Consider the following 15,224-nt stretch of genomic DNA (forward strand, 5'->3'; position numbering starts at 1 on the left):
GTAGAGTTGGGATTAATTGCGCATGGGACAATGCTATCGAGCATCTGACTTTCCAGAAGAGCGCCGAGGGCCACTGGACCACCAGCGCGTAATGTACATTAATTTATTCTCCTATTACGGACATCATCATCATGATCTATTCGGCATTGTCTATTGCCGTGCGCACGTATAGCTGCACACCCCCTTTGTTATCGAGTTTGCACGGATTGCGGCGCGTCGCTAACGAGCTCGCGTCAGCATGTTTTGCCTGCCGTTATACGTACTGCTGTGTATTGATATCACTGAACCGGCTGCCACTGCTGTAATTCGATTCCCTTCTCGTACTCTCGAATAGGCGAGGGCCAGTTCGCGTACAATTCGACAAACTGCTCTTTTTTTGCGGTTCACTATTGTCAAATATTTTTCGACCAGCACTGCCGCGTGTAGTGTTTTGATTAGCCGGCCTCCCGGGCACTACGAGTATATTGTATGTGCTTGCTAATGATTGATTCCGCGACACATATCTTGATATATCTTGTGGGTATACCACTCACGGGAGAAGAATAACGAAAGTACGATACATCATTTTCAGAATCCCCAATTGTTTTCCAATATTGAAAAAAATAAATAGCGAAAAAACAACTTTTAAAAGATCAGCCTTTACGCAAGTTTTTCTTTCAAGATGCAATCGCACAAGAAATTCAATTAGCATACTCGGGGAAGTCGGAAAGAAAAAAAAGCTGAATGAATATAATGTCGCAAAATACACATATGATCGATGATGCAACGTGTCGCTATATAGAGGCTTAAGTCGATCAGGTCTAAATAGCCCACTCGCTCTTTTCTATTTAGAGAGATACTAATAGTAGCAGGCGTATCAACCGCAAAGCAAAGTTGAAAACGGGAGGGGGGGGGGCAATTAAGACGCCACTGAACACGTTGGTTATTAACTTCTCAATTAGTTTGATCGATTTTACGAGAATTTGGACAAATGAAGCCTCAGCCAGTAGCACATACACGCACACATTATAATTGCGCATATTAAAATGGCGTGGTACATCGTAGAGCCAGCCATCTTTAATCAATAATGGAGCATCGTAGGGACCATGACAACAGAAGCCCCGGGCAAGGGTTACCGCCACCGTCTTTGTCTCTCTCTCTCTCTCTCTCTCTCTCTCTCTCTCTTTCTATATATATAGCTATCGGGTTACATCACGACGACCCGACTTGCGTTACGATGCCAACCCCTTTCGATAATGCTATCTTGTGCTATGGGGATTCCGCGGTGAGACAACCCAAACTCATGGAAGATGACGACGACGGCGGTCGAGGATGGGTTGCTTTCCGGTAATATGCCGTGCACTTTGATGCGGGTAAGGGAGATCGATTTTAGCCTCGTTTATTGAGCTTTGAACCGCAAATTGTGTATATACGGTATTCGAGCTGACGAATGGGAATTAGGCATAATAGCACAATGTTATCTATATATGTAGCAAGGTAAGGCATGAAAGCTTGCAATGACGATCTAATTTTTTTTTATCGACGGTGAAACGTGTTCGAAGAAAAATTGTCTCGGACTAAAGCTCTCGCGCGATGTCGTATACAAAGTTGGCTGCTCATAAACAGAGCCACGCAGCCGAAGCTCATATTTATACAGATAAGCTGGCGCATACGGTGCTGTTGCGCACCACGTCTGTAGTATAAACGACGCGAATGATAAATAACAGTATACGTATATATAGGAACATCATCGTCGCTTCTCTCTTTTAGCAGCCTCCGCGAGTCACGTTTTATTCGCTGCGCGCACGTATACAAGCTTAAACGGGGCAGGCAGGCACAGCACACATCGTGTCGAAAGAAAGCTTAGGCTGCACAGATATACACGTATTCCCCTTGTGGTGAAATGTTTACTCCATCATATAATCGAAGTGCAAGAGAGAGAGAGAGAGAGAGAGAGAGAGAGAGAGAGAGAGAGAGAGAGAGAGAGGGAGAGAGAGAGAGCGGTGTTAATACCCTTGAACCGCGCAACTCAAGCTCGCAGGCATTTACAACACGCGGATCGTTGCTCGTCTCGCGCGCTGTAAAACGTCTCAATCGGGCTCAGAGGAAGTTTGCCGTCACGCAATAAAGGGGGAATATAGCGGACTAATAATATATAGTGTCCATGTAAGCAACAAGGCACACACCAAGATCAAGCAATAACGCTCTCTCTCCCTCTCTCGTATCGAATCGCCTTTATAAGACGCCGACGCCGACAATCCGTATACGTGCCGCAGGGGCTAAAAGATACATCGTTACCACCTTTCTGCGCAAAGAACATCCCTGTCTGAGCGCCAAAGCAGTCGCCCTTACGATGCTGCCCACGCGCGCACATGACGATTTTACTTTTTTGTTAACACTGCATATTGTGTGTACGTGTGTGTCTGATAAACGTGGGAAGTTGTATCGTGATTTTCGCCCGAGTTCTGTGTCGTACACATTCGTTTCATTTTTTTTCATGTCCCGGACGAAACAAAGTCTCAAGGGTTTCACGGTTGTGATTTATTGATAAGTATGATGCCGATAAAGTGAGGTGTCTGTTTATAACCAAGCAAACGACATCCTAGTGGTGGTCAACTGAAACATAACAGCCACGATTGAAATTGTTGTAGTCGCATAAATTCGGCGAGCGAGAAAGAGTCGTCGTTATAAATTCTGTTTTGAGAATGTTTTTTTTAATACGCTTTCCTCTCAGTTGTGAATTAACAAACTTTTCGCGATTGCGAGCGCGTGAGAAGGTAAAACTGCTCGAAACTAGTTTTCATAGCCAACAGTAGGCAGATTGATTAACCAGCGAAAACACTCGAACAGTGGCGCGAACATCGAAATAACTTGGCGAGATACCAAGGACCTTGAGGTCTGCGAGTCGCACCACCGCAGTGATATCGCACAAATAATGCCGAAAGTCCTTCTATTACTTGCATTCTTCTAAATTTAGCGGTAGCATCGACCACCGCCACACACGTTCAAGCCGAAGTATATATACGAGACAAGTGCATCGGCATCGCGTGCCACCAGCGAAAAATAAAAAGGAGACACTCCCCTAACCTCGCTTTGTAAATCAACGGGAACACACGCGGGCGTATAGAGCAATCACTGCGCGGCAGCAGTAACAGCAGCTTTTTACGGCGGCATCAATTACTTTAATGCCGCCTGCTCTCCTCCGCGTTGCGCGACGTGTCGTCGATGCGCACCGCGCGACCTTATATCCTCCTCTCGCTCGTGTAAGTTTGTTACATGAAGTGTGCGTGTGCGTGTGTGCGTGTGTGTGTCTGTGTGTGTATGTCTGGTATGCACGCTGGTGGCCGTTAAAGCACCGAAGATGAGCTTCGGTATAAGAATGTGCAAGTAATCTGAGTCGGGGAAAATTAATTTTAATTTTTGATGTTACTAGAAAATGTTTTAGTTACGCAGAAAATTGCAGAAGGAAGTATTGTATGCGTTAACATATAATGCATTACACAAGGCGTATAGTATTACTTTCATACAAATAATTATTAATTTTAATATTTTACATGAATATTGATCACTAATAGGTTACATTGAAATTCCCTTATTGTATTTAATCCGAGGACGTTAATTTAAATATAAGTTAGCAGTAATTCCATTTGAAACGTTCAAAATTGTCTGCTAGACTTCTAAACTTCACTTTCGTAAGACAGCAATGGGACGCAGATACGACATCACGCGGTTGGCGTAACAACCCAATAAAGAGTTATATGGCTCTATATATACTTATATAGTTGGCTAAGCGAAAAAGGTTTCGAACCTTTCTCGTTGTCGAGTCTCTCTCTCTCTCTCTCTCTCTCTCTCTCTCTCTCTCTCTCTCTCTCTCTCTCTCTCTCTCTCTCTCTCTGGAGCGAGGAATAATAAAGTGTGGAAAGGTGGCGAGATGACACAGTAAACAACGAGCAGTGCACAAGCGACTCGTTGAGAAAGAGTCGATCGCGGGAGAGTTTACGGATGCGGCAACGTTATTTTAGCACGCTGCTCGAACAGAAAGAAAGAAAGAGAGAGAGAGAGAGAGAGAAGATCGAGGACGAGGCCGACAAAGTGCTCGCATGAAAAGCGGCTCGGGATGAGCTGTCGACGGGCGTCGATAGCGCTGAAAATAATGGCTAATAAACCCAGCGATCGCATGACGTTCCAAGTTACATTAAAATTACTGCAACGAGGCTGTTCTTTCCTGTTTTTTCTCTCTTTATGATTGATGAATGCGGATAAGCGTGGGACGCTTTTCTTGTGTGAAATTTCATGAAGTGCAAAGTTACCTTCGCTTTTTTTAAGCGGCTAACTGGTATAACACCGAGTTTTACTACTGATGTTATCCTGTTGACTCGCAGCTTATTTTTTCGTCCTGTTATAAATATTGTTCTTAGGTATTTAACGAGTTCATACGTCATTGATTTAGTTAAGCTCGTTGGAAAAATAATTTCAGCCACTTATGAATTTACGATTGGAAAATAATAATTGTTGTAAAATATTTTTTATTGGTCGTTTGTTATTTTTTGTTCACGTGTCACGTTTCCAATACGACAGCTATAAATCAGCAAAACATTACGATGACGTCGATCGTATATAGCAAGTAATATAATTTATCTATCCTGGTGTTGATGAGTCATTTCGTAATTTTCGTTGAAAAACACATCAATTTGTGCATTCTTTTCGAGAGTTAAAAAAAAACTAATTCAATTTGAGATTTATGTGTGTAAGTGATGTGATCGCATCGTTATCGTGTCCAACACGTACGGCAAACTTTAGCCTTGCAATAACGTCGCAAGAAGGAGTCTGTACGCAGGCACGAAAATCGCATATAATCACTCGGAGCACTCGGGAACGAGGGCAGTAAGCCGTCCGAATAATAAATAATTAACGTGCGCACGCGCGCGCGCGCGCGAGAGAGAGAGAGAGAGAGAGAGAGAGAGAGAGAGGCGCACGTGCGGTTTTGGATTTGCGGTTTCGGCACGGCGCGGCTGTAACCTGCGCTCGCGCACGCGCCCAGTCGTGTGCCTCGCGCACACCTTTAATAACAGGCGCGGCGTTTTCTTCCTCTTGTTTTTTTTTTATTATCTTCGCTCCTCCCGGAATTGAGGCCCAAGAAAGTGTATTCGCGCCACTGCCGCGTCGTCGACTTTCGGTTTGGCGGGACAAAAAAAATCTCATTTTCTAGGAGCACTTACTTGCTCGGAAATACTGGGTGTCTTGCACCCGCCAACAATCTTATCCCGAAATCTCGTAATTATACTTATTATAAGAGAACTCGGTTTCTTGGTCCGTTATGACTTTACTTTTGGTATTGGTTTGAAGACACGAGACTTTTCTTGAAGATCTTTGATTTAAATTTCTTTTTTTTTATTAAAATAAAATAGATGCTTTAATTGTGTCATTGTCGATTATTAATTTTTGTAAAGCTCATTGTAAAACTAAAAATTTATATAACCTAATGTTTTACTAGTCTGCACTTACCATTCAAAAAATAAATTCTTTATGGTTGAATTCAAACGACCATGATGTTAGTACTTACTTATTTTCTACAGAGGTAACATTATTCTAGAGTTAAAAAAGTAATAAAAGACATCTTTGCGTTATCGTAAATATAATACGTCATGTTAATAAAGTTAAAACTGAATATATAAATATAAAAAGACTATATAATTACAAATTTGTTGACCTTATTATACGTATCAATCAAGGTTTTTCTACTTTTTTTCATTTAAAAATTATTTAATATGAGCTATGTTGGTTGAACATTAATAAACATTATTGATCATACCATGAAATTGCTGCAACATTCTTAACATGCGTAGTCGCACATTTTTATTTGTTTTACTTTTTGCAACCTAAAAAACAACATCATGAAAATAACAGCCCCAAAATGAAAGAAAAAATCATTGATTATCACGCGATGGTAAAAAAGCTGCAGCTGAGTTAATTAAAGGGCCAGCGTCAACAGAAGCACCGCCGCTGCTTGCACAACTCTCATGGAATTCGCAAGTGGCTCGTTTTCTTTACCGTAAACCCCAAAACTTTCTTAATTCCGAGCCTCTGAAGAGGCTCAAATTCATGGTCGATTGGCACCCGATCGCATTAAGTCGAGAGAGAGAGAGAGAGAGAGAGATTGAGACAGGGGCAGGGCAAAAAGAAGAAAGAATACAACCTCAAGATGTAGCCAGAAAAAAATCCCGAGAAAATGCAATAATTGTGAGCAAATATTGCTTTGAGTGATTGAATATGATATTATAATCTTGTATTTATTTCTTACTCTATTTCAGTACAACCAATCAATCACGGAGACCACCAGGATAGAAGTTCTTAATTAAAATTGAAAATATTTAAAATCTGATACGATCAATGTACGAAATTTCAACGATAAAGCTATTTGGACAGTGGGCCGTAAGTATATCTATTGTCGCGGTCAATTCCTCGAATCAACAGATACATAACATCGACGTAAAAAAATATGAACGGAAGAATAGAGAGCTAAATATCATGTCACTACGCCATGTGTTACCTTAGTCCCCTGGTTGTCGTGCCGCGGGCAAAACCTGCGTAATAGGTTCCGAGCCCAAGGTGCACCGCCCAACTTTTACGTTCAATTCTCTGTTCTTGGACGTAGTGGCGATGATCGCATCTGGCAAGCGCGGCCTACTATACTTTTCGTCGAATTTTTGGGACAGAAATCATGGTGCGTCATGCTTTAAAAAGGACGCGTGCACGCGCCTTTGTTCGAGATTAGACCATGTGATGAGCTGTCGTTTGCTTGCTTGACCGGGACGTTCGAGAACTTATTTATGCTGATCACCCGGCAATGCATTATTTTCTAAACTCTTTTTTTCCACCCAAGGATCCTTGGCAACGCTTGGTTTGTTGCTTTTTATTTTACAAATGTCCGCCATGGAACGAGCTCGCGCAAAGAGAGAATGTGCTTGCCGAGATATATCATTATTTGAGCTGCGAGGAAGTCGCTGGTTTATGTGCATGTGATTCTACCTTGATTACTTAATTTCAGGTGTGGATGAGTATCTTTTTACTGTTCCATTCTACGGGAGCCATTGTGTCGTTCATAAATGAAGCGGAGTAACGGATTCTTTTTTGGAATGTTTTCGTACTTTACGTAATTATTGTGGTGTTCAAGTGCTTAACTTATAAATATTTTTGAAACCTTCGGTGAGTTATGGATACTGAATACAAAAAAGTCCCGAAATCGCTGAAAAATATGAAATCTCAAACAATAATATTTATTACTCCCTCATCGAACTCGTTAGATGATGGAACAATAAGGTATCAAAGAACTCTCGTATCGATATATGTAATAAAAATTAATGTCTTCCCTCAAAAACAATAAATCTGCCAATCTAAATGACACAGCAAATGTCACAATTCAAATATAAAATAAGTGTACGCACACACACTCACCGTAGAAAGTTATAAAACTTATCACCGGCCACGACGATAATCTTGCGTTCTCTATTCAGTGTATTAGCATTGATAAGATGGGAGTGTACGGATACATTCATAAAAGAATTACGATCGCCTCTCGAATAGATAAATGAGCGATTCTTACTCTCTCTCTCTCTCTCTCTTTCTCACCCTGAAAAAGACAACGTCGAGATGATGGACGCGTTTCGCGCTCAAGAAATAATAATCCCTCTCCTCGGAGCGGCTCATATTTCTATAAGGGATCGTTGACGACGACCAACAACGATGATGGCGCCCTCTGCGCACGCATATAACACGGCGAATGGAATTATTAAGCAGATGCATCACACGAAAAAAAAAAAAAAAAAAACAACGAAGGCCGGCTGCGTGAAAGAATTAGTGAGCCGAAAGAGAAAAAGAGAGAGAAAAGGTGATCGATTGTTTGCTGTTATTTTTTTCTTCTTGGGGAATTAAGCAGCTTGTTCTCAAGAGAAAGAGAGAGAGAGAGAGAGAGAGAGAGAGAAGTTAAGGTTATAATAAAGAAAAAGGGCTATGAGCAGAGGGCGTCAAATGGACATTTACTTTCCTTTTTTCGATTTGACAGACGTGACGAATGTGCCCTGCAACGCGTTTATTTATGCCCGGCATATGTATCACTGTTGCTTGCAACCTCAAGTAGCGCACGAGTACATTGTGAATGTTCGTAAAACGTAATTTCACATACGAGCATTGAAACTAGCGTAGAGCACAGCATTGCGATTCGCAAAAAGTTAATTCATAGTAAAAATTGGCGCGATGTGCATCGGCTGACAGTTTGCATGTTGTTCAAAAAGAGCTGGCGTATAAAATAAAAGTACGAGCAATGATACGAATAATTGCGACGCCAATGGCAAACGCAATACGTGCGCTTTTACAGTTGAATTTAGAAAACTTCGCCATGTGCTAAATTAACTGCGTCTAGCGAAACGCATCAACGCAATTGTGTTGCAACGCCGAGCACGCAATTAATACGGCAATTTGTACGGCTTGTTTAATTTGCACTTGTATGAGCAAGGTATTAATAAACACAGGCACAGGTCATTATTCATACGCGCGAGGGTAATGCGCAATTAATTTATTGTAGCACTAACAATTATTAGCCGGAATATCTTAATTTTTTTCGCAGTCGAAAAATGCAATTCGTTCGCACGAGCAACGCAATGTTCAACGATTAATTTGACGATAAATGGCATGCTGCGGATAAATAACATATAGGAGCCGATCGAAATCACGAATGGCAATCCCGTCTTTTGTCACGTAACGTTCAACCTGTATATCTCTCTCATTCTCGAGCAGCAGCTACCCCATAACTCTTAGCTCGGGTCGTGCACAAGAGGCAGCGCGCGCGGCATCGAAAAAGGGGTTCGTCGGCATAAACAATAATGACAAACGAGCTATTAATAAAATAAGAGAGCAGTAGGATACACAAACACTCCAGCAGCTTTGGCGGCGTCGCAAGTTGAATACGGCGGCGGCGAGCGCAACCTTTTCACATCCGTGTTTAGCAGCTGCCGAGATACAACATCCCGATCTCTGCTGCTGCTCTTGGCTTTTACTCGCCGGAGAGAGAGAGAGAGAGAGACGCGGCCGCCGATCTAAATCGTATAACTGCTCGCGAGCTCGCGAGCTGCTTGTATAGGAGATATATAGCGCGTGTACGTGCGAGAAACGCCGTTTATTCTCGCGCGCGGTTCGCAGGTGCACGCGCGTCGAGCTTCCCTGCTGCTTAGCGGCTTTTTCGCCAACGATATGACCACGGCGACGACGAAGAGGCTTGGAAAATTTATCGCGCGTGTGCGCACGCGACATACACTCGCGACGACTCTCCGTGGCGGGATATTATATATTGCTCGCGGCTTCTTTTCTCACACGTCTGGCTGCAAGGCGGCACGCGCAGCGCCGTAGCAGCAGCCGATCTGTCGTTTTGGATTATTTTGATTAGGCTTCGAGTGTTGCGCAAAGTTCAAGCTATTCACAGCGATTTTCCTTTATAATTTTGACGATTCATTTGATCTCGAGGGACAACGCCACGTGGATTAACGTTTCATCAATCGCAAGATAGTGGATGGTCTTCGAAAGATCAGAATGTCTAACGATTTGCAAATTTCGTTACTAGTATTGAATCAATTTAAAAACCTCATCAGAAATATCATAAACCATACGCCAAAAAGACTTTGGGACAAAGATAAAACGAAGAGATCCTTCAATTCATTTTCGGCAAAATACACCTTACACGTGTACACATCGAGGGTTTCTCTTGTCGGCCAAGCACATTCGAAAGGCAAAGAGACAAGCAAAAACACCGCAGCGGCGTCTATCCCACTGCGCACCAAAGTCTCGCGTGCGCCCGGGAATCGGCGCTGATTCAATGCCCTTATTCGCTTTTATACACGTTATCGCGATACAGGTGCGTTAAAACGTGCGAGCGAGGGGGGACAAGTTCGCCGCGAGATGAATGGGCCGCAAGATATACCTTACAAACTGAACTCGCGCACTCGGCATCGCGCGGTAGATAGACACTTTGCCTTTATGTATTATAGATCGGTTCTCGCGCGCGCATATGTGGCCGCATGCAGATACTCCAATCAATTAGCGAGGCACTTTGGCGTCCATCGATTACTCGTTTTCTCAGAAGCAAACAAATTTAGGCTGATGATAGCTATTCCGATGAATTGTTTACACATGATATGGCTAATTGTTTATGAATCGGTCGGAAGCTAATTCGGCGAATAATTGGCTTTATTACTTAGTCAACGTTTACAGAGTTTTATCCTCCATTATGTAATCAAAACTACGGCTGCAAATAGGAAAGAGATTTGATACCGAGATGCAGCATATTTGAATACTAATTATTATTTTAAAAATAGTATCTGCATCAGAATTGAGCTCAAATTAATAAATCAAACGAACTTGCCTGCATGTGAAGTTCGATTGTAATTGTATAAATTATCTCGTTCTCCAGATCAATGTAGTTGTACTGCCAGTTGCCAGATCGAGTTTTAGAGCATTAAAATCGAATAATTACTCTTTTGACACATATTTCTTAACCTTTTTATAAAGTTCAGTGCCAGTGGAAAATCGTATTCCTTGGAACAGTGAATTTTCTAAAAAATTATATAAGATAGGTAGGATTTTAATTCGTTAGACGAGGTAATTTATATAATTACAATCGAACTTTGTGTACAGAAAAGTTCGTTTGATTAGATTACATTATTGCGTCTTTGAAGTCAATGTGCTCAGGAGTATAAATTGTAATTTTGTTAAATAACAGTCAACAAATAATTCTTTAATAACACTTCAAGCAATGCATGATTATAATGTTTGGTAAACACGTTTGATTTTTCAACCAGCTCTTCTACGATTTATGCCTTTTTTAAAAGCTCTCCAACTTATCACACGGCAAGTACTATATGGCCACTGATATACGAAGTATTAATTTGACTTTCAAATAAAGCATTTTTTAATCAACGACTAATTTTCTCAGGACCAATATTGTTCTGTAGGTTTTTGACAACATAAAGAGAAAAATATCATTATCGCCTAATGTTTCTGTACATTATAAATAATGTTTCAAGGTCGTTAATGCATATAGCTATTTTTTCACAAAATTGAGGTATTTCTAAAATGAGATATATTGGATTTTTTCCTGATGTTTTGATTCGAGTGCTCATAAATATCATTATTAAAACATTTAGCGAAATTTTGATATTATCAAATCTTTAAATCATTGATCATCGTTAATTTTTTTAAACATATTTTTGCAGTTATTCTACAATTAAGAAAAAAGGAATAGCTTACAACTTTTTTTCAAGTGCTAAAAACCGAAATTATTTTCAATTTATTTATTTTTATTTTATTTTCATATTTTTCAGTCAAAAAGGCAACTTTTTTCTTTCTAACATGTTTTCTAAAATATCTTAGTATTGAAGATACATAGAGATTTAAAAAAATACGGTTTTTGTACAAAAATGTTCATAATTCCAATAAAAAATATTGCATCAGAACCCATCTGGTATCATTTTAAAGAATAAGAACATATACTACATATGTTTCGATTCTCGTTGGAATTGTTCTATCCACACTGCTTTCAAATTAACATAGAGTTAAATAGAAATAAAAAATTTAAATAAAAATTTTTTAGTTAATTTTTTTAGTGGAAAAATAAAAATTTTTTATTTTTCAATTTTCTGTTCACTTTAAATAAAAACTGTTGCTATTACTATCGAATAGTAAACCAATTTATTTTGTATACGATAATTGGTTATAATGATATAAAACTTTGAAGTTAAGCTAATTTTTTTGTAAATATAGTAAAAGTTATGATGGGTAGTGTATAATTCTCCGCAAAACATCGTAAACAATAGTAAATAACTTTTAGTTTTAAATAATTGATATATGCCCAATTTTTATATTTTTTCAACGATGTGTGCTAGAAAAATCATAGCAAGCGCCCAAACCTCTTGAGACGTCAGTAAAAATTTTGAAGGCGTAATTGTGTTGCTAAATAGGATTAATTTCGTAAAATGTCTTATTTTCCACCAAATTAAATCTTCGAAATCGTTCTTTGGTAAGATGAATTCCCTATTATAATCACCTCCATTTCTTTATAATACAAGAAATTGACAAATTTCAAAATTTTTTGTATACAATGGAGAATATAATTAGTTATAGTATCCCGATATAAAATATTGAAATATTGAAATATATTATTTCGGGATACTAATACTAAGATTCAATATTTTATTTCAGGACAAAATGCTTATAACATTCTAAAGAGTTGAGACATTACGCGAATTTTGTAATTTGTTTACTTTGAAATTTGTTAATAAGCTTAAAAATGTTGTTTGATTTTTCGTCAGTTAATTGAAAGTTGCTTTTAATCAGAGGTATAATAGTAATATTTTCCAATTGTTGAAAATATTTTTTATTCGACCCGCAGGTTTAGTTATATTTATTGAAAGCACCTGGGAATTGATTTCCGTTTCTTGTAAAGTTGAGTTCGATTCTTTGTTGGGGATGGACTTCCAGTTTAAATTACTCAAATATCGACCTTGATATTGATCTTTTGAAATTGCACTCTAATTCTTTGATGGTTCAGAATTATTTTTTCTTCTTTTTTTTCCACGACCTTTACTTGTGATACCTTTCCTAGATTTTTCAATGAAGTAACGTTCTTGAAATTTTTAGCAAAAGATTTGCCGAAAAGAAAATTATTATTCTTGCTATCGGTAGCGACTGCTTTGACAGTGAAGTTTATAATGGAAAAAGTGAGAGAATATTTTTAAAGAGAAATATAATTGTGACAAAAAGAGCAGCATCACTCAAAGTTTTCATAAATTTCTGTGTGTCAATATCGTCATTCCCTTTATAAAGGGAAAGTTATAAAATATAAAATAAAAAAGTAATTATTCGATGTTGGTTCTCTACAAATTGCTGACTCGATCTGGTAACTACATTGACCTCGAGGACAAGATAATGTAATATAATTGATATGGTCTCTGCTCGGTCAGTAATACTACAGCATAATAATTGATGTATAGCACAGCAGCGCGAATTACAAAGCATCCTTATGTAGGCGAATGACAGTCGTAAAATTAGTAACGATCTCTCGGAATTCCTTTCTCGGCGCTCGTATACATACACGTGCGCGCGCACACGCACACGCACACGCGCACACACAGCCAGGCAGACGTGAGGCAGGGTAGCAGAGCGATTTTTGAATCGCCTCGGGGACGTATCCCACAGTATGAAGTCCTTAAAGCCAATCGGTCCAAGCAAATCGCTCGTTTATACCTTGCTAAGAGAGCAGAGCAACCCCCTTCCCCACAGTGTGTATGTATGTATATATTTCAAGTGTAAAGAGCGAGGATAAAGTCTTGTAATCACTGTAATTTTGGCGTCTCTTGCTTGCCGCGCCGCATAATTTTTCGTTCTCGCACTCTGCTGGCGATTTATTATGCGACTGGCGACGAACGACGCGCGAGCGGCAACACTTTATTCGATTCCATTACATCTCATTACGCATCCATATATATGCACGCTGTATATATATATATATATATATATATATATATATATATATATATATATATATATATATATATATATATATATGTACCACCGACATCAGTGTATCATATCGTTTTAGCCTTGGGAACTTGCCAAATCGGATTTTGCATCTCTCTTTTTCGTTTTTATACCTTCTTTACGTAAAATATACATTCTTATTTTATTTATTAATACGCGGCGTTTTGAGTATAAAGCGCGCGGCAATTTATATTCATCGGCAGATTTATTGCCTGAAATTATAGGCTTGGTAACTATTTGTTTTGATATGGGAAACTATAGCGTGACCGAGGCTTAATATTTATGATATATAATGATGTTTTTCTTATTGTTCAGTAGTATGTGTATTTTCAATTTCTGCTACAGTATTTCTTAGGCTACGTATGGAGATGCATGTAAATATTCATTTGAATAGTGCGTTACGCATATAGCCCTATTACCATTAACATAATTAATTATGAAAATTTTTGAAAATTGCAACAAATGATTTTGTAATGACATCGTTTAGTTGTGTGTTGCATTTCCCGTGCTCTAATCGGATGACTCTTGATTAATTTGACCTATAGCTTTTAAACGTAATTGCATTTGCGTTTGCACTTAAGAGTACTCTACCGTATGTAGTGGTAAACGGAAAAACTGGTGGAAGATACGTGAAAACAATGAAAAAATCCTCTGACATACAAGCTACTTTTTTGAATATTGCGAGCTACAAAATGATATTCCGTAAGTTTTCTGTTTACGCTCGCCTCATTTGTCCGTGAACTTTCAAATTAACTCGTCGAACTGTCAGAATTGTCGAATCTCTGTCGTGACGACAGGCTCGAAAAGAAGGAGTATGCACCGCTAACAGACCTAAGTTATATGAATGAATATAAAACGAAAAAGGAAAAATAGAGAAAGAATAACACCCAATAGCACACAAAAGGCTGAAAAGGCTCACCGGGGCAGGCGGTTGAAGAGCCCTCAGCGCGCTGTCGCTCCACTTGCGCTGCTGTTGCTGCTGCTTGCCCGAGGAGGACGAAGAGGACGAGTAAGCTGGCGTTCTAGGATGATAACTGTTGTTTCTATGTTCGTAAGGTCTCTGCGTCCGGAAGGCTGCGGGTGCCGGGTAAGGAAAACCAGATGGTGTGGGATAGCCATCGGGTGGCAAGCTCGGAAACAAGGCCAAAGGGGAATACGCAGGTGGCGTCTGATAGTTATTATAGTTGTTAACGTCGTCGAAAGTTGGCGGCGGTTGGAGCTTGCGGAACTCCTCGCGAACTTCCAGCCGCGGCGGAAAACGCGGCGCCGGGGCATCTTCCGCGGATTCCTGCTTGATTTTCACTTGCAGGTCGAAATCGCGCTGACAATGGGGCTCTGGCACCGGCTTATACGAAGTGGCGGACACTGGTCCCAAGCCGGCATTATGCATTGTTCAGCCGCACTTGTTCGTTGCTGCCGATGAGTATTCAGTGTTATCCGAGCTCCGAAATCCGCAGCTGCATCTTCCAGATTCTCGCCAGTTCTTTGATGCGAGGTCGTCGGTATAAGTGAGGTTATGGAGTTCCTAGCTCGCGATCCTGAAAATCCCATATATCAGTCTTGAGAATTATAAAAAAGCAATAGTCGTCACGATCAGCATCTTGCGAAAAAGGAGTTCACGGCAGACGATGACGAACCTCCCTCGAGTCTTTTGCACATAA

The 15,224-nt window shown here is 39.9% G+C and overlaps 1 protein-coding gene across 1 annotated transcript in view; it reads right to left on the reverse strand.

Moving 5' to 3' along the window:
• Positions 1-14,603, reverse strand: part of LOC131663448 (protein suppressor 2 of zeste-like) — a 204,591-nt gene extending 189,988 nt beyond the window's left edge. The window contains exon 1 of the mRNA XM_058933870.1: positions 14,483-14,603. The gene's annotated coding sequence lies outside the window, so the exon portion shown is untranslated. The remainder of the gene's footprint in view (positions 1-14,482) is intronic.
• Positions 14,604-15,224: the final 621 nt, after the last annotated feature.

This window comes from Phymastichus coffea, unplaced genomic scaffold, assembly GCF_024137745.1.
Source record: "Phymastichus coffea isolate CEN01 unplaced genomic scaffold, Cenicafe_Pcof_1.1 PCOF00036, whole genome shotgun sequence".
NCBI classification, from domain to species: domain Eukaryota; kingdom Metazoa; phylum Arthropoda; class Insecta; order Hymenoptera; family Eulophidae; genus Phymastichus; species Phymastichus coffea.